The following is a 21,660-nucleotide window of genomic DNA, read 5'->3' on the forward strand; positions in this document are numbered from 1 at the left end:
ATATGTCAGTTGTTAATATGAGTGTACTATCTCTCTCCACATGGAATGTAAATGGGTTGGGGCACCCCATAAAAAGAAGGAAGGTTATTACTTTTCTTAAAAGTAAGAAATATGATATAGTGTTTCTTCAAGAAACAAACCTTTCTCCGCAGGAAGTGGAAAAATTTGGGAAGATATGGGGTGGATATGTTTTTTTTAGTGTTGGCTCAAGTAAGAGCAAGGGAGTCATTATATTGGTAAATAAATATCTACAATTCAAATGTTTCAAACAGATTCATTATTGTTTTAGCTGAAATTCAGGGGAAAAGGTTGATTTTGGCTAATATTTACGCACCTAAAGCTGATGATCAGGCTTTTTAATAGATCTTGAAGGGATGTTGTAAGCAGCTGGCACCGCTCATGATATAATATTGGGAAGAGACTTTCATCTTTTGATGGACTCAGTCCTTGATCACAGTGAAGCAAAAGTGTGTAAGCCCCCTAGAGAAACATTGACGTTTCACAGGATGTGTAAAAATCTTGGTCTTTTGGAGACTTTTGAACCCATCTGGTAGGGACTATACATTTTTTTCATCAGTCCATAAGATTTATTCAAGAATAGATTTTTTTTTACATCCAAATCCCTCATTTCATCTGATGTTGATTGCTCAATTGGAAACATCTTAGTCTCAGATCACGCTCTGGTGAGTTTAGAGGTGTTGCCACATATAGAGAAAAAGAAATCATATAGTTGGTGCCTTAATGTATCCCTTTTGCAAAATCCTGAATTCCAACAAGTGTTAAAGACTGAAATCAATGTTTATATGGAGACCAATTGGTCCTCAGTATCCACTGTGGGCGTGGCTTGGGAGGCACTTAAGGCGGTTCTTAGGGGCCGGATCATACAGTATGCCTTATTCATCAAAAAATCCAAAGCACGAGAACTCGTGGAGTTGGAAGGAAATATTAAAAATGCCGAAGCAGAGCTGAAGCGCCGAATGTCGTCTGATGGCCTCAGAGAATTGACTCGATTGAAATACAGATATAATACTATTTTGTCACGGAAAGTGGAGTTTTGGTTATTCAGGGCAAGACAGTCATACTTTGAGTTGGGGGACAAAGCAGGAAAACTTTTGGCTAGATATATAAAGCAGAGAGAGTCTTTTTCTACCATTCCCTCAGTGAAATCTGCTGGTGGTGAAATATTTACCTCGGCCATTGATATTAATAATGCTTTTAAAGAATTCTATCTTGATCTTTATAGTTCCACATCTTCGTCTACTGATGAAGATATTAGAAACTTTGTGGAACCATTAGATCTCCCTAAACTGATGACTGAGCAAAAAAACTCTCTTGATTCTGAGATAACCTTGGAGGAGCTTGACAAGGTAATTAAGTCCCTACCTACTGGCAAGGCTCTGGGGCCTGACAGCTTTGTTGCTGAGTTTTTCAAATCTTATGCTACAGAACTGGCTCCACTTTTGTTAGAAGTTTATACGGAATCATTAAAGAATGAAAAGCTTCCGCCAACCATGAAACAAGCCCGGATCAGTCTGATTCTTAAAAAGGACAAAGATCCAAGCGAGTGTAAAAGTTACCATCCAATTTCCCTGATACAGTTAGATGTAAAAATTTTGTCAAAAATTCTGGCTAATCGTATAGGTAAAGTTCTGACATCTCTTATACATATAGATCAGGTGGGGTTTATTCGAGGCCGTAGCTCTTCTGATAACATTAGGCGTCTCATCAATATCATGTGGTCAGTAGCGAATGATCAATCTCCGATCGCTGCCATCTCACTTGACGCTGAAAATGCATTTGATATGGTAGAATGGGATTATCTTTTTGGAAATATACGGGTTCGGGAGTACGTTTATTGGATGGATTAAGTTACTTTATAGACACCCAGTAGCGATGGTACAAGCTAATGGATTAATTTCAGATTATTTTACTCTGGATAGGGGCACCCGGCAGGGTTGCCCTCTTTCCCCATTATTGTTCTGTCTTGCCCTGGAACCATTAGTAGCCGCTATAGAAAGGAGGATGATTTTCCAGGGGTGGTGGCAGGAGGTGTGGCACATAAGCTTCTGCTTTACGCAGATGATATTTTATTATTTGTCTCTGACCCCAGTAGATCTATGCCTTGCCTCCACAGAATTATTAACTCCTTTTCTAAGTTTTCAGGATATAGAGTCAACTGGTCTAAATCCGAAGCTTTGGCTCTGACAGTGAACTGTCCAGTAACGGCTTTCCAGCCTGGTGCTTTCCAGTTGCCCAAACAGGGCATTAAGTATTTGGGTATTTTATTTCCAGCAAATTTGTGTGATTTAGTTAGAGTTAATTTTGACCCCTTAATAAAACGGTTTTCGAGCGATGTGGGCAGGTGGGCTTCATTAAATGTATCTATGATTGGGAAGGTTAATGTTATTAAAATGAACTGTATTCCAAAATTCAATTACTTACTGCAGTCTCTCCCTATAGATGTCCCCCTGTCTTATTTCAAGCAATTTTATAGCATAGCAAAATCCTTCATTTGGAATGGTAAGCGTCCCAAGTTAAATTTCAATAAGTTACATAGGCCGATTGACAAAGGTGGGTTAGGCCTACCCAAGATTTTGTTTTATTATTATGCATTCGGTCTTAGATATTTGGCTCATTGGTCGCTTCCACCTGAGAGAGCCCCTCCCTGGTTATGTACTGAAAAGGAAGTTCTTGCCCCTATCTCGCCACTGCAAAGCCTTTCGATTAAACTAGCCAGAGAGGTTAAGTCGCACCCTGTTATTTTGCATTTGCACTCGATATGAACAAAAGTGTCCAGAGTGTTTAATTCTGATATTTATTTAAACGTAGCCTCGAGCATATGGCTGAACCCTAAACTATGTATTGATAAGTCCCCTTTCTGTTGGTCGGATTGGATTGTGAGGGGGGTTAATACACTTGGTGACCTATATGAGAGTGGAGTATTGAGACCTTTTGAAAATTTGGCTCAACATTTTGGCATTCCCAGATCTCAGTTTTAAAGGTATTTATAGCTGTGCCACCTACTCTGCACTGTTTTTGGGAGTGGCACGCATTTTCACGCATCGATTTTATTGGACCCCCTCCAGATTGTATAGGCTTGGTCTTAAAGACACACCCACCTGCTGGCAATGACAATCAGAGGTTGGAGACATAAATCATGTTTTTTGGGGGTGTGTTGAGATCCAGTAGTTTTGGTTGAAAGTTCAGAGTTTTATATGTGATGCCCCAGACTCTGTATTTTGGGCGATGGAGTGGTCATCGACGTTGAGAATCGGCACATAAAGAGTTGGGTCCTAACGAGCGTCATGATCACCAGACAGGTTATTTTAAGGGGTTGGAGGTCGGTTGGAGCGTCCTCATTCCAGGGGCGTAGATCCCTCTCCCCCCCCCCCCCCCCATCCCCCTCCAGAATCTACACCCTGGTCATGACAACTCACAGAATAATTTTTAAGGGTATTATAATGGATATGACAAGTCTTGGCGATATTTATAATATGATCAATAAAAACATGTAAGTGGTTCACGCTGCAAACATGTTCAAGAAAAATCTACGCCCTTGGCATTAGGTCATCCCTTGTTAGCAGTAAATCTATGAGCTGGCTCTCTTTAGTGAATTAAAAAGACATATGAATCAGTTGGGGCTGACTGAATTAACTGACTCACTCCAAATCAACCAAGAATTGTTCTGTGTTATGTGTACTTAAAGGTCATGAGACTCATGAGAGTTACAAACTGGTTGTTCATATGACAACATGTAGTTTAAAATACAAATGTATTTTTTTTTTTTTTTTTTTTTTTTTGTAATAAGAGAATAATCTGAAAAAGAATTCTAAATGGACTATCTGGCAAATAAATATTTCATAAATAATTCTTTAAAAAAAAAAAAAAAAAAACAGTTCCCTTTTAAATATGCTAACAGTATTGTTTATTTTTCTCGTGTCTTTAATAAAGTGCAATTAAATAAATAAATATAATAAATTGGCCAGTAAGAAATCTGATTGGCTGGTCATTTTTTTTTTTTTTTTTCATCTACCAGCCACCTTGGCTGGTGGGCTAAAATGTTCATTTCGGACCCTGACCCCACTATTTTGGCTTTGTCTCTGGGCCTCCAATGTCCTAATCCTTGCCCAGTTTTGAATTTTTTTTTTTTTTTTTTTTTTTTTTTTATATTTTTACAAAGTAATATTGCAGCCAACTTGGACATGTATAATTATTTTAAAATAATAATAATTATAATAAAAACTTTTTCCATATGTACGGTGGCCCAGAAGTGCACAACACAACGAAATTTACAAGGCAATCAAAAGTTCACAACATGAAGAAATCAAGCCACAAGACAAAGAAATTAAGCAACATCAATTTACAAAGCAAACAAAAGTTCACAACATGAAGAAATTAAGCCACGACATAACGAAATTAAGCCACAACAAAACAAAATTAAGCCACAACACAAATAATTAAGCTACAACCCAACTAAATTAAGATACAACTAAACTAAATTAAGCCACAACACAAATGAATTAAACAACAACACAAGTAAATTAAGCTACAACACAAATAAATTAAGAAACATCACGGTGAAATTAAGCCACAACACAAATAAATTAAGTCACAACAAAATATGGCCACTACACAAATAAATTAAGCCACAACACAGCAAAATGAAGCTACAACACAAAGATTAAGAAAGGGCATCTGAATTGGGTGTTGTGTTGTGGATGAATTTATTTATGTTGTGGCTTAATTTATTTGTGTTGTGGCTTAATTTTGTTGTGTTGTGAACTTTTATTTGCTTTGTAAATTTTGTTGTGTTGTGCACCTCTGGTCCACCGTACTAATGTCATTTCATATCCATCCTGACTATTGACACCATGTTAGTAATTGTCTGGACCTTTGCTGGGAAGGAAATGTAGAGACCATACCTCTTGGAATATGGGCTCATCACTAGAGTGCGCTTAATTATTCTGGAGTTGTAGGTCCACGCTGTAATTAAGAGAAGTGCAGGGGTGACAACCTTTTGTGACCTGCTTGCAACCCAAGGGCCCTTATCCAGACTTTTTGCCAATCCTGGATTAATCATGCCACCACTGTATTGTCTGACAGAGAGATTATACAGAGATTAACATTTGTTTAATGATGGTGACACTCTGAAAGGAACTGAATCAACCAAAGAATATATAAGAGGTTGTTTTTTCCAACTGTAAATAAAAAATAATAAAAATGTAAAAAGAAAATTAACCACATTTAGAAAAATGTTATGCTTCTGAATAATGTAATATTTTTAAGAAATTCTGTTTTATAGAGAAAAAAAATATTGTGAACTTTGAATTACCTATAGATTTCTCCATAAATTTGGCATAACATTTTATCTAATCTTCAACTAATCACAACAAATAAACACATATGGAGAGTAGCAACAGTGCTGAACTTTCTCCATTGTATCATGTGTTACATATTTACATATTTTTATGATACTTGCATTGCAAAATCATTAAACATCAGTAATGATGTACAGTCATGTACTTTACCTTTTAACTTAATGCATTTCAATGTGGGAAGGGAAATTATACATTTAAATTAATTTTAGCTTTGGTTTAAACCACTTAATATTGTGTATAAACTTCATATAGAATTTTTATTAAATGCATATTTTCATTTAAAAAAAAAAAAAAAAGAAAGAAAAAAGTGTAAGATCGAACAATTATTGGCGGACCCCTGTTGAAGACCCCTGCTTTTAGAAATACTTTTTAGAGGTACTAATTTTTAATCTTAGGTTTTGAGATCTTTTATTTGAGGCATAGTTCACATAATGTATGGTAATGCTTCTTGAGAGTAGCAAAGTCCAAATTTGTGAGTGTTTTTTTTTTATTATTATTATTATTAAGGCAAGTGGCTCTGACGAACACCTCCAATTGCATCTCGTTGATTAGACTCAGGACTCCTGACTCCAGTTAGCTTCATTAGCCTCACAGTGTGTGTTAATTGTTTGTCTATTATCAATTTATGTGGAAATTCCTGCTGAATTAAAAATGGAGTGACTATTTGCACTAGGTGTTAATAGCACCTGCCACACAGCACAGCTATTTGCATGCTAACTGTCTGGTGGAAATACAGAAATTGAAGACAAACTGCACACTTAGTGTCACTGCAGTGGGGTGGTGTACAACAATGGTGTAGGTGAGCTTTTTTCACGTGGATGACCCGGGTTCGATTCCGCCTTTTGTCCCACTTATTTTCCATCCTCTTTCATGTGTCCACTTTTAATATTTCCTTTAATACAACTTTAATAATAAATAAAAATGGATACAAAGGTTGATTTCCTCGCAGGGATTTTGTCACGGTGAATGTCGGGAAGTTGAGAGAAAGGTTTGGTCCAGGTAAAATTAATCATGGTTTTCTATAGTAAAATTCTTGTAGTAACCTTGTTTTTTGGTGGAAGGCTGGAAGCCATAGTTTTAATGCAATTAACCATGTATTACTACAATAATATAGTGTTAATATAGGAACCATGTTTAATTTTGTGGTTAGTATGAGTTTCCTACAAAATTCCATGGTGATACAATTGGCACTGTAGTAAAATCATGGCTAATTTTTGTAAGGGAAGCTTAGGGTTAGGTTAAGGGATATGGGTTGGTGTTGGGTGTCTATTGGACTCTAAATAAACAATGAACATGCTGCAGTGATGCCCCTATACTGTATGTTAGTGTTTAATTATGGATTTGAATATTTTCTGCCGCTATTTGCATTGGGGTGCAAATAGCATCTATAGCTATTTTCACTTAGTGCAAATAGCCTCTGATGAGGCAAATATATTTGTTCCTGCCACTGTATATCAGTCCACAGACCCCCTGCAGTACTTCCGTGGGACCCCAGGGGCCTGTGCATAAAAAACCTGGGGTTTAGATAACCATCACCACAGAAGGAAGAGGAGCCGCTGGAATGGGAGACCTGACTAGCATCAGAAAATACATCCTGCTGTTTTGGCTGACTTATAACCAAAAACATGTGCCTTAATCCACAATCAAGCCTGTGTGTCTTTCACTTGAAGGAAAACGAATAGACATGTAACATTTGGTTTAAGTATAACGTCTCACTCAGTGAGGTAATTATTATTATTATTATTATTTATTTATTTATTTATTTGCTGCAATGGAAGAAGGTTTTACCCGTAAGCTCACAATGAAGGATCAAGTAGACTATGAGAAAATTATTAAAAGATACAGGCAGCTGTAAAGGATTTTCAGAGTGGCCTACATCATACTATAATATCAAGAAACTAAAAGACTGAAAGGCTGGATGCAGCAGTGACCTTTTCTGTATCTACAGTATATGGTCTAGTAGCTCTGTTTTTCACCTAGTGCTTCACTTTAATGATGTAATGTTTAAGGAATTCTTCAGAACACTTCAGTACACAGAAATATACAAAGATTTTAATCTATTGTATTAATCTGGCAGACAATATTGTTAAAGTAACAGCAAATATAATAGAATTCATCAGCATTAAAGTAAATACATACTTTTTATTTACCATTTAAAACTTAATATTACATGTTAAAGCAAAGTATGTATGTATAAAATAACTATGAGCTGGAATTGCAGGGGTATTACAACATACTGAAGCATGGAGATATTTCATACAACATGATATATCTCTTTTAAAATGTGATTGAGAAGCACACAACTTTGGGCCTGAGAGATGGAAAATGAGAAAGTCTCCTTGGAGATCTGTTCTGTCTCTGGGATTTTTGGATCGTAAGGTCTTTGCTTTAACAAGGGATTCTTTCAGCTCTGTAGGGAAAAGGTGTGAGAATGCACAGCAAATAAGAGAGGAGGCATAGACCAAAGAAATGAGGGGTATATAGATGGTCCATGTGAAAGGTAAACAAGACTGCTCCAGCCCTGAATTGGTTTTCTACATTAGGGTCTGGGTTTATGAAGAGACATCAGAAACACACCACAAACCGACCCAGGATTAGCTGCTACAGGTAACCTCAGACAGACAAACTAATGCAATTACTGTGAAGTTTTTGTGGTTGGTTTCATTTAATTGGTTTATATCAATAGGTTTTTATGTTTGAATCTCTTTAAAGATCCCTGATTATACCAAAAGGAGCATATTTGAAATGGATGGAAAATGATTATGTAAAACCTATATTGAGACTGATTGTTGTTACTTTCAGCGGGTGACCATGTCTCATCTATGTGTCTCATTCTTCCTGTGTGTGGTTTTGCTAAGACTGCTCTGTCCAACAGGTAAGCAAACTGGACACTTTGGTAATGGAGAGAGTGAAATGTTTAATAATTCTTTATCAACTCAACAGAAAACTAGAAATTGTGAGAATAGCATGTGAAACATGGCTTTTTAACTATTGTTCACAATGTGTTTCTGATGTTTTGGAGTTTGAAATTTTGAAAAGACAATATATTTTTTTTTCTCTTTTATATTAAACCATTTAATCCCACTGTGGCAGCGGGGGCGTGGTCAAGCATCTCTCCGGAGAGAGAGAAAGCAGTAAGGGCGCTTACACCTGAGCTAAATTATGTCTAACACCTATCTCTAATTTCAGTGAGCACGGGGAGAGTGGCATAAATAGAGCGACACAACACTTAGTCGAGAGAGACTGGATACGACAGAGCCGAGCCAGAGCAAGGATTTTTCTAATAGTGAAAGTTTATTTGTGAAAGCAGTGTGTGTTAGTGTTTAGTTTAGTGCATAAATGTAAACTGTAAAGTTGTCGAGGAAGAGGGGAAATAAAGCCTCACCTTAAGAAGGAAAAACTGCTTCTTGCTTCATCTTTTACACTGGTGCCGAAACCCGGGATTGAAGTTTGGGTCGAAGATGGATGGAGGTCGTCCCGTAGAGTCCTCCCAGTTGGCGGAGATCCTCCAAGCCCTCGCCAGCCTACATCAGAACCACCAACAAACGCTGCTTGAGCTCCGACAAGATCAAGACCGCCGGTTTGTCGAGCTCATGCATGCTCAAGCCGAGGACCAGCAGGTGATCCGGAGCCTCCTCAGCCAGGGGGCATCCTCAGCCACGACCCCGGACACACCCACGCCGTTACCCCCGCCAGCATTACAGAAAATGGGGGCGGCGGACGACCCCGAGACCTTCCTGGATTTGTTTGAGCGGACCACCGAGATCTGGGGCTGGCCGCTCGGCCAATGGGCAGCCCGATTGATCCCACTATTGTCCAGGGAAGCCCAGCTCGCGGCTCAACAACTGCCAGTGTCGAGCCTCCTGGCCTACGGAGATCTAAAAAGAGCCATCTTGCAACGGGTTGGTCACACTCCGGAGGAAAGTCGTCAACTCTTCCAGAGCTTGAAGTTGGAAAGCTCCGACCGCCCGTTTGCCTTTGCCCAGTGGCTCCGTGACACCTGCCGAAGATGGCTGCTAGAGGGGGATCGCGACGTCCAGGGAATTATTGACCAGGTGGTACTGGAACAGTTCACAGTTCGACTGCCAAAAGGGACGGCGGAGTGGGTCCAGTGCCACTGCCCAGCGTCGTTGGAGGAAGCTATCCGACTTGCAGAGGACCACATGGCGGCGATCCCGAGGGTGGAAGATCCCTCCTACGTTTTCTCTCCTCCCTCTGTTTCTTCCCCCTCCCCTCACTCTCTCTCGTCTGCTCTCTCTCCAGGTCCCGTTCCTGCCCCACGCAGACGAGGAGGAACTCAGCCCCTGAGACCAGTTCCCCGGGTGTGGGAGGCGACACCTTCCCCTACTCCAATGCCCCGCCGCTCTCCCCCTCAGGGGGGGTGCCCACCAACGCAAGTGCGGGCGTAGCGCCTGGGCCGGCCTGCTGGAGGTGCGGAGACCTGAGCCACTTCCGAGATCAGTGCCCTTTGATGGAGCTGGGGATGGTGGTGCAGGTCTCTGACCTCCCACAGGCTGCCCCCGACCGGGCCGGAGCGTACCGGATACCGGTAAGTGTCAAGGGGGGTACTCACCAAGCGTTGGTGGATACCGGGTGTAATCAAACCACTATCCACCAACGCCTGGTTCAACCCGAGGCATTGGTCACAACCAAAACGGTGAAGGTGAAATGTGTACATGGGGATATTCACAAGTATCCGGTGGTAACCATGACAATTAAATTTCAGGGGAAAAAGCATAGAGTGGAGGCCGCGGTTAGTTCCCACCTCACCCATCCGCTGATTTTGGGGACTGATTGGCCTGATTTTAGAATTTTATTAAAGGGAATTTGCGCGGATGGGTCCTGTATGAAAATAGGGAGATGTGTGATGTGCGATGCTCTGGCAGGGGAGGCGGAGCCAGGGCCATCCTTGACAGCGCCACATCATGATGACGAGAGAGGGGGAGAGGCTGCGGCCCCTCCCCTTCTCAGGGAATTCCCTGACGGGGATTTCCCTTTGGAGCAGTTGCGAGATGAAACCCTCAAACACGCCTTTGACCAAGTGAGAGTCATCGATGGTCAACGACTCCAGCCTGACATCGCACTTTCATACCCCTATTTTGCAATTATAAATGAGCGGTTGTATCGAGTGACACAGGACACTCGGACCAAAGAGGATACATCCCAACTTTTGATTCCAAGGAGCCGCCGGGAAATGGTATTCCAGGCGGCTCATTATAATCCCATGGCGGGTCACTTAGGAGAAAGGAAAACATTGAACCGTCTAATAGCCCGTTTCTATTGGCCGGGCATTGGCGGCGATGTCCGCAGGTGGTGTGCGGCATGCCGCGAATGCCAGCTGGTTAACCCACCGGCCACCCCAAAAGCGCCATTGCGCCTTCTCCCTCTGATCATGGTCCCCTTTGAGAGAATTGGAATGGACCTCGTCGGGCCATTAGAACGGTCAGCATGCGGACATCGCTTTGTATTGGTCCTAGTGGACTATGCAACGCGTTATCCGGAAGCAGTGCCTCTTCGCAACATCTCAGCACGCAGTGTTGCGGAGGCACTCTTCAAAATAATCTCCCGGCTGGGGATTCCGAAAGAAATTCTCACCGATCAGGGCACAACATTTATGTCACGGACACTACGCGAACTGTACAAGTTGTTAAATATTAAATCGATTCGCACCAGCGTATACCATCCTCAAACGGATGGCCTGGTGGAACGATTTAATAAAACCCTCAAAAACATGATTCGTAAGTTCGTGCACGATGATGCTAGAAATTGGGATAAATGGCTCGACCCCCTGTTATTTGCAGTATGAGAGGTCCCGCAAGCCTCCACTGGCTTCTCCCCATTCGAGCTACTGTATGGGCGACGCCCACGCGGCGTGCTTGATGTATTGCGAGAGGCCTGGGAGGAAGGACCTTCAAACAGTAAAAATGAAATTCAGTACGTTCTTGATCTTAGAGCAAAACTCCACACTTTGGGGCACCTAACACAGGAGAATTTGCTCCAAGCTCAAGAACGACAGCGCCGACTGTATGAAAGGGGAACTCAGCTAAGGGAATTTGCACCGGGAGATAAAGTGCTTGTATTGCTTCCTACATCGAGCTCTAAATTACTCGCCAAGTGGCAAGGACCCTTTGAGGTCACACGACGAGTGGGAGATCTCGATTATGAGGTTAAACGGACTGATAGAGGGGACGCTCGTCAAATATACCACCTCAATCTCCTGAAATTGTGGAGGGAGGCGGTTCCCGTGACGTTGGCCACGGTAGTTCCCGAGAAGGCGGAGCTTGGACCGGAGGTGAGTTCAAAACATAAACAGTTCACCCCAGTCATTTGCGGAGACCACCTCTCACCGAGCCAACTCGCGGAGGTTGCTAGGTTGCAACAGGAGTTTGCGGATGTGTTCTCCCCTCTACCGGGACGCACAAACCTCATCCTTCACCACATCGAGACCGAGCCAGGGGTGGTGGTACGTAGCCACCCCTATCGATTACCCGAACACAAAAAGAAAATTGTTCGGGAAGAATTGGATGCGATGCTTGATATGGGGGTAATAGAAGAATCCCACAGTGATTGGTCCAGCCCAGTCGTTCTAGTGCCTAAGAGCGACGGGTCTGTACGGTTCTGTGTGGATTACAGGAAAGTCAACGCGGTGTCTAAATTTGATGCATATCCAATGCCTCACGTTGATGAGCTGCTCGATCGGTTGGGCACTGCTCGTTTTTATTCGACATTGGATTTGACGAAGGGTTATTGGCAGATCCCCTTGACACCAATTTCCCGTGAGAAAACCGCCTTCTCCACACCGTTTGGTTTACACCAATTTGTGACACTTCCGTTCGGTTTGTTTGGGGCCCCGGCTACATTTCAGCGTCTCATGGACCGAATCCTCAGACCGCATTCAACCTATGCCGCTGCCTATTTAGATGATATCATCATTTATAGCAATGATTGGCAGCAGCATATGCAACATCTGAGGGCGGTTCTGAGATCGCTGCGCCGAGCGGGACTCACAGCGAATCCGAAGAAGTGCGCGATTGGACGGGTGGAGGTACGGTATCTGGGGTTCCACTTGGGCCACGGGCAGGTGCGTCCCCAAATTGACAAGACAGCAGCGATTGCGACCTGCCCGAAACCCAAGACCAAAAAGGGGGTGAGACAGTTCCTGGGGCTGGCTGGCTATTATAGAAGGTTTGTACCTAATTATTCGGACGTCACCAGCCCGCTGACTGATCTCACTAAAAAGGGAGCTCCAGATCCGGTCCAGTGGACGGAGCAGTGTCAACAGGCATTTACGCAAGTTAAAGCTGCACTTTGCGGGGGGCCGCTTTTACACTCACCTGACTTCTCTCTCCCTTTTGTTTTACAGACAGATGCTTCAGACAGGGGGCTGGGGGCCGTACTCTTGCAGGTGGTGGAGGGGGAGGAGCGCCCGGTGCTGTACATTAGCCGTAAGCTCTCATTAAGGGAGACTAAGTACAGCACCGTGGAGAAGGAGTGTCTCGCCATCAAGTGGGCGGTCCTCACTCTCCGATACTACCTGCTGGGGCGGGCCTTCACCCTCTGCTCGGATCACACCCCACTCCAGTGGCTCCACCGCATGAAAGATACTAATGCCCGGATCACCCGTTGGTATCTGGCTCTTCAGCCGTTTAAGTTCAAGGTGGTCCACAGACCGGGGGCGCAGATGGCTGTTGCTGACTTCCTTTCCAGGAATGGGGGGGGAGTGGTAGGCAGGCCGGATGCCGCCCAGGCCTGAGTTGGGCGGTGGGGATATGTGGCAGCGGGGGCATTGTCAAGCAGCTCTCCGGAGAGAGAGAAAGCGGTAAGGGCGCTTACACCTGAGCTAAATTATGTCTAACACCTGTCTCTAATTTCAGTGAGCACGGGGAGAGCGGCATAAATAGAGCGACACAACACTTAGTCGAGAGAGACTGAATACGACAGAGCCGAGCCAGAGCAAGGATTTTTCTAATAGTGAAAGTTTATTTGTGAAAGCAGTGTGTGTTAGTGTTTAGTTTAGTGCATAAAGGTAAACTGTAAAGTGGTGTCGAGGAAGAGGGGAAATAAAGCCTCACCTTAAGAAGGAAAAACTGCTTCTCGCTTCATCTTTTACACCCACTGATTACATTTGTGATGGAAATTTAGTTTAAAATTGAAAGGGTCTACAAATGGTTGTTGATGTATTTTGCACAGAGTTGTCTATAAATGAAAGTGCAAAATGTCTTGATTCATGCGAACATTTTTACATGGGTGGTGCAAATAGTTACATGACCAGAGCCATTTAATAAGGATTGTTTGCAATTTCCTATTGGGTCTTATTAAGAACTGTGCAAAATGTTACTCTGTTTCCCACTGGTTACAAATGTGACCAAGAATAAATCACGTACTTTAATTAACTTACTAACTAACTAAAAAAATAAATTAACACATTTTGAGAAAAGGCATATAGTTTGGAGTAAAATATATGTCTTCACTTTGCTGGGAAAAATTAAGGATTTAATGGGTAAAACTCTCAAATTAGAGCCCTTATCTTCGGTTGAAAATTCTTGTGATAGGCCTGTGTGGTAGCTCTCAATTTCATTTTGGCAAAAACTGAGCTAGAAAAGAATGTAAAAAATTGTGGATGTTAAAGCCCATCAGGTTTGCGATATTCTTTAGCTGAAACATTCTGGCTTAGTCAAAATATGCTTAAATCCCTGGCTGATCTGAACGAACGCTGGCAGAATATTGAGAGCATAATACCTTAACTGTACCTCTTAGTTAAAACATAGGATGGGGCTATTTACAGATGCTTCTCTTTACCTGAGTGTGTGTATATGTTTACCAGTCTGTTGCTGTGAACATTGCAGCTGTAACAAACAAGGATAACAAATGAAAGGTAGCATATAAATAATGTGATATTAGTGGCATTTAAACCAAAAGCAAAAGTCTGTGCACCGAATGTAATGACTCATATGAGCTACTGCTTATATATCCTGCAACATGATCACACGGGAAGTTGGCATGCTACTTCCGAAAGTTCCGGTACCCTAGAATCTGAGTTTAGATACTCTGCCCTAATCTTACAAACACTACGAGCAGGTATTAAATATAATCTTAATAGGCTTCATGTGTTTGTTTCTTTTACGGGGCAGATGAAAGCCAAGGTGAGCTTTAAATCTTTCCTTTAAAACAATTTATTATTATAGTAATATGCCTATACAATGATGATTTAATGTATGATCTAATACCTGTATACTTAACCTGCAGTAAACCTGAATCACAATCCTGATTCAGGACTGAACATTGATGTACAAGGATCTTTTTTTGGATCTGCAAATTTTCCTTCTCTTGCTTGGCTTACTGCTGAATCAAGGGGTAAAAGGAGTGTGCCTAACTGGGCATTAACATCTTCAGACTTTTTTGGCTGGATTGAAGAGCTCCGTTCTCATGCTGGTTATGACAAGATTGAGGAATTGGCCAGAACCTTCTGGGCTCACTTTCCTTCTGCCAGCCACCTGGGTTATGACCCTACTAATACAAAAGAATAATCCAACCTTAGTATGTGTGTTATTAAGACCATTTGCGTCTTCCATTTCATGTCTTTTCTAGCTAGACATGTTCCTAGCCAAGACTCAGTTTTTGTATAATATGTAAAACCAATTTTGTAACAGCATCCAAAATCCAAGTTGTCCACAAAATATGTTTTTTATTATTTGGTTAAAATCATCATTATCTTTCCAAATACTCCTACTGTTTTTTGTTTTGTTTTTTAGAAAAAGAAACAGAAAATTTGCCATTGTTCAGCAGCACAAGAGATGATATCTTTAGTGTGCAGGTGTTCTGTTATCAGGTGGGAATGCAGTCCAGGTGCAGAGAGATGACCTCTGAGCTTCGGTCGTCCCCTTCAGGACAAGAACATGTACGAACACAGTCCTCATGCATTTGACTGCACACTGGAATCACACCAAAATAATATGATGAACAGTGGCGTAAATTGGATCTTATGGGCCCCAGTGCAAAGAGCCTGTCGGGACCACTCCTTGGGGAGCCTGGGTCGTTTATCATCACCCGTCGGGCCCGCAGTCATTTTTATTGTTCCTTTAGGTTGACTGTTGTGGGCACCCTCTCACCCCAGGCCCTAGGGCGGCTGCCCACCTTGCCCTCCCTGTAGTTATGCCCCTGATGATGAATCTTTCATAAGTGTAGGTTTTTAGACAAAACTTGTAATAAGGAGACAATACATGAAATAAGAAAATACCACCTTTTAAATTATGAAAAACAATGTGAATTATATGTGCAAGAATTTCGTAAGTCAACTGTACTACTGTATATTTTGCAAGAAGGAAAATTTAGAAAATTTGGGTTCATTAACTCACTACAGCATGACATCATATTTTGATAAAGCAAGGAAATCTACTATGTGTTCCACTAATTTTATAGAATGACTTACATCTGGCATACTGTGCAACATGAGAAGTTTGGTTCTGTCTCTGATGACTTGGTCCACATTACGCATTGCATTCCAGGTTCACATGCATTAACATAACCAGGAACCTATTGCCGTATATTCATATCTTGGGCCCCTGTGAAATAGCCAAAAACCTTAGCTGATGTCCTACAGTATGCTGGTATTTCAAAGCTGTGGCAGGAAATTAAGTTAAAATGAAAAAGAAGATGTTTATTGGATCTGGAGAAACATCTGTCTCCTTCCCAAGTCATTTTATTGCTTCTGCTCCGAAGTGTGCCTTCTAGATAAACAGGAAAGAAAATATAAATGGCAAAAAATACTAAACTCTCAGCATGAGATTTAAACAGCCCTATTGCTGTGGCTGGGTAATGACAACAGTCTTGCTGGATATTCTTCTAAGAAGGCTATATAAACTAATGCTGTTTATAGCTACTCATGTGCTGTTTCCCGTTTTTCCCGTTCTTATGGCAAAAAATTATTGATAGACTAAAGCTATTGATCACTAAGATTAATAATATTTCATTAGTAACCCTTTACAATAAGATTGTGTTCTTTAACATTAGTTAACTACATTAGTTAGCATGAACAAGGAACCATACTTTTTCTTTTGTGATTAACATTTTTTATTGATTCAACTATTAAAAAAGCCCCAACCCCAGCCCAACCCCTGACAACACCCCAGTGGTCACACAACCATAGACACACAAACAAAACAAATATATATATATATATATATATATATATATATATATATATATATATATATATATATATATATATATATATATATTAAACACACACATCTACTACACCTCTCTCTCCACTGTCCCTTCCAGAGAGCTCTCCAAAAAAGACAGATACTTGCCCCATTTCTCCACAAACAGGTCTAAACTCCCCAGTCTTCTGGATGCCCCCTCCTCAAAAGCTGTCACCCTGGCCATCTCCGAACACCACTTCTGAAATGGGGGCGCTCCAGCCAAATTCCAACCCTTTAAAATTATCTGTCTGGCAATCATAATACTAGTTAGGACCCAGTTTTTTTATGTGCTTATTCTCCAAATTAATGACCGCCCCATCTCCTAAAATACAGAGTCTGGGGCTAAATACAATTTGAGAGCCCAATACCTCACACATAAAACTCTGAATCCTCAACCAAAATTCTTGGATCTTAACACATCCCCAAAAGACATGGGTTGTGTCTCCATCTTCTAATTGACATCGCCAGCAGGTGGGTGTGTCTTTAAGACCAAGCCTATGCAATCTAGAGGGGGTCCAATAGACTCTATGTAAAATCTTGAATTGCATAAGGCGAACCCTTGCATCTCTAGATGCAGACTTGTTGTTATTTAGAATCCTAGACCACACTCCCTCCTTCAATACCAAGTTTAGATCTTTCTCCAATAATCTCTTAAGAGAAGTTGAAGTTCCATCCCCCAGACTCTGAATTAGCAGGGAGTAATACACTGATGCCTCATGACCTTTTCCAAAAGTAGTAATCACCACTCCCAGAGTATCTGCCTATTTAGGGGGGTGTAAACTACTCCCAAAAACAGTACAGAGCAGTACATTGGCGCAACTGTAAATATTTATAGAACTGAGATCTGGGAATCCCAAAAAGTTTAACCAAATTTTGAAAGGATCTCAACACTCCACTCTCATATAGGTCACCGAGTGTAGTAATCCACACTGACCAGCAAAAAGGGGACTTATTGATACATAATTTGTGGTTCAGCCATATGCTCGAGGGAATATTTAAATAAATGTTCAAATTAAACACTCTGGACAGTTTTGTCCACACCGAGTGCAAATGCGAGACAACGGGGTGTAACTTAACTTCTCTGATTAGTTTGATAGAAAGGTTTTACAATGGCAAAATAGGGGCAAGAAATTCCTGTTCAATACAAAACCAGGGAGGGGCTCTCTCAGGTGGAAGAGACCAATGAGACAAATGCCTGAGACCGAATGCATAATAATAAAACAAAATCTTGGGTAGACCTATCCCACCTTTGTCAATCGGCCTGTGTAACTAATTGAAATGTAATCTGGGACACTTACCATTCCAAATGAAGGACTATGCTATGCTACTAAATTGTTTGAAATAAGAGAGGGGGACATCTACAGGGAGAGATTGTAGCAGGTAGCTGAATTTTGGAATACAGTTCATTTTAATAACATTAACCTTCCCAATCATAAATAAATGTAATGAAGCCCACCTGCCCACATCTCTCGAAAACCGTTTTATTAAGGGGTCAAAATTAACTCTAACTAAATCAGACAAATTGCTGGGAGTAAAATGCCCAAATAATGCCCTGTTTGGGCCACTGAAAGGTGCCCAGCTGAAAAGATGTTACTGGGCAGTACGCTGTCAGAGCCAAAGCTTTGGATTTACACCAAATGACTCTGTATCCTGAGAACTTAGAAAAGGTATTAATAATTCTGTGAAGGCAAGGCATATATCTAGTGGGGTTTGAGATGAATAATAAAATATCATCAGCGTAAAGCAAAAGCTTATGCGCCACACCTCCCGCCACCACCCCTGGAAAATCATCTTCCCTTCTTATCACGGCTGCTAATGGTTCCAGGGCAAGACAAAACAATAATGGGAAAAGAGGGCAACCCTGCCGGGTGCCCCTATCCAGATTAAAATAATGTGAAATTAATCCATTTGTTTGTACCGCTGCTACCGGGTGTCTTCAAAGTAACTTAATCCATCCAATACAAGTATTCCCGAACCTGTATATTTCCAAATTTTAAAAAGATAATCCCCCAGCCAGGTCTCCTAAGCAACCAAATTGGCCCAGTTGCTAGGGAGGGTAGAGTCACATGGGGTAACCCCCTTATGGTTGCTATAATGTGGTTTGCTTTCAGTGGGGCACGTGGTAAATTGTGCGGAGATGCCGAGGAGAATAGCGTGAAGCCTCCACACACACTATGTCTCCGCGGTAACGCGCTCAACAAGCCATGTGATAAAATGCGTGGATTGACGGTTTCAGATGCGGAGGCAAATGAGATTCATCCTCCGCCACCTGGATTGAGGCGAGTCATTACACCACCACGAGGACTTAGAGCGCATTGGGAATTGGGCATTCCAAATTGGGGAGAAAAAGATAATCCCATTCTACCATATTACACGCATTTTCGGCGTCAAGTGAAATGGCAGCGACTGGAGTCTGATCATTTGCCACTGACCACATGATATTGATGAAATGCCTAACGTTATCAGAAGAACTGCGGCCCCGAATAAACCCCACCTGATCTATATGTATAAGAGATGTCATAACTTTACTCAATCGGGTAGCCAAAATTTTGGACAATATTTTAACGTCTAGCTGGATCAGGGAAATTGGATGGTAACTTTTACACTCGCTTGGACCTTTGTCCTTTTTAAGTACCAGACTGATCCGGGCTTGTGTCATGGTTGGCTGAATAGCCAAAACTCCACCTTTCGTGACAAAATAGTATTATATGTGTATTTCAATCGGGTCAATTCTCTGAGGCCATCAGATGACATTCGGTGTTTCAGCTCTGCCTCAGCATTTTTAATATTCCCTTCCAACTCCACGAGTTCTCGTGCTTTGGACTTTTTGATGAATGAGGCATGCTGTATGATCTGGCCCCTAAGAACCGCCTTAAGTGCCTCTCAAACCACGCCCACAGAGAATACTGAGGACCAGTTAGTCTCCATATAAACATTCATTTCAGCCTTTAACATTTGTTGGAATTCAAGATTTTGCAAAAGGTATACATTAAAGCACCAACTATATGATTTCTTTTTCTCCGTATGTGGCAACACCTCTAAACTTACCAGGGAGTGATCTGAGACTAAAATGTTTCCAATTGAGCAATCCACAACAGATGAAATGAGGGACTTATATATAAAATAAAACTATTCTAGAATAGATCTTAAGGACTGATGGAAAAAATTATAGTCCCTACCAGATGGGTTCAAAAGTTTCCAAATATCTATAAGACCAAGATTTTTACACATCCTGTGAAGCGTCAATGTTGCTCTAGTGGGTTTACACACTTTTGCTTCACTATGATCAAGGACTGAGTCCATCAAAACATTAAAGTCTCCTCCCAATATTATATCATGAGGTGTGTGCCAGCAGCTTGCAACATCCCTTCAAGATCTATAAAAAAGCCCTGATCATCAACATTAGGTGCATAAATATTAGCCAAAATCAGCCTTTGCCCCTGAATTTCTGCTAAACCAATAATGACTCTTCCTAATTTATCTTTAATCTGTTTGAGACATTTGAATTGTAGATGTTTGCTTGTAAGTGTAATGACTCACCTGCTCTTACTTGAGCCAGCACTAAAGAAAACATGTCCACCCCATAAATTTCAAATTTTTTCAGCTTCCTGCAGTGAAGATGCATTCCTTGAAGAAACACTATATCATATTTCTTATGTTTAAGAAGAGAAATAACTTTTTATGGGGTGCCCCAACACATTTACATTGCACATGGAGAGAGATAATCCACTCATATTAACATTTGACATTTTGGTATATTAGAAAAAATAGATTGTGTGTCAAAAACAAGATTATAAAGACCACTTTCCAACATTAGTGCAACAATCCAACCCCGAACCTCCCCCCGAACCAAAAAAAAAAAAAAACTTGCACATTAACCCGGTACACGACAGTGCCAACTCGCGTCCATCCCTCTAAACTCAAAAAGTCCATGTACGCCTAAGAGAGTCCCCGCGACAACTTTGCTGTCAGATTGCTCATGTCCGGTTCTTCTATATAAATTTTGTGAGACAGAATTACATAACAGAAGAAAATCTATAAAACAAACTCCAGCCAATAGGCAGAATAAACACGAAAAATGTGTAGATCCACATACTGTCTCGAAGGTGTGTTATTCCACAAAACAAACTCCAGCCTCTAGCGGAACCAACACACACACAAAAAAATAAAAATGAATACATTTTATATATATATATATATATATATATATATATATATATATATATATATATATATATATATATATATATATATATATATATACACTATATTGCCAAAAGTATTCGCTCATCTGCCTTTAGACGCATATGAACTTAAGTGACATCCCATTCTTAATCCATAGGGTTTAATATGACGTCGGCCCACCCTTTGCAGCTATAACAGCTTCAACTCTTCTGGGAAGGCTTTCCACAAGGTTTAAGAGTGTGTTTATGGGAATTTTTGACCATTCTTCCAGAGGTGCATTTGTGAGGTCAGACACTGATGTTGGACGAGAAGGCCTGGCTCACAGTCTTCGCTCTAATTCATCCCAAAGGTGCTCTGTCGGGTTGAGGTCAGGACTCTGTGCAGGCCAGTCAAGTTCTTCCACACCAAAATTGCTCATCCATGTCTTTATGGACCTTGCTTTGTGCACTGGTGCGCAGTCATGTTGGAACAGGAAGGGGCCATCCCCAAACTGTTCCCACAAAGTTGGGAGCATGGAATTGTCCAAAATCTGTTGGTATGCTGAAGCATTCAGAGTTCCTTTCACTGGAACTATGGGGCCAAGCCCAGCTCCTGAAAAACAACCCCACACCATAATCCCCCCTCCACCAAACTTCACAGTTGGCACAATGCAGTCAGACAAGTACCGTTCTCCTGGCAACTGCCAAACCCAGACTCGTCCATCAGATTGCCAGATGGAGAAGCGTGATTCGTCACTCCAGAGAACGCGTCTCCACTGCTCTAGAGTCCAGTGGCGGTGTGCTTTACACCACTGCATCCGACGCTTTGCATTGCACTTGGTGATGTATGGCTTGGATGCAGCTGCTCGGCCATGGAAACCTATTCCATGAAGCTCTCTACGCACTGTTCTTGAG

This window comes from Myxocyprinus asiaticus, chromosome 9 (genome assembly GCF_019703515.2).
Source record: "Myxocyprinus asiaticus isolate MX2 ecotype Aquarium Trade chromosome 9, UBuf_Myxa_2, whole genome shotgun sequence".
Taxonomy (NCBI): domain Eukaryota; kingdom Metazoa; phylum Chordata; class Actinopteri; order Cypriniformes; family Catostomidae; genus Myxocyprinus; species Myxocyprinus asiaticus.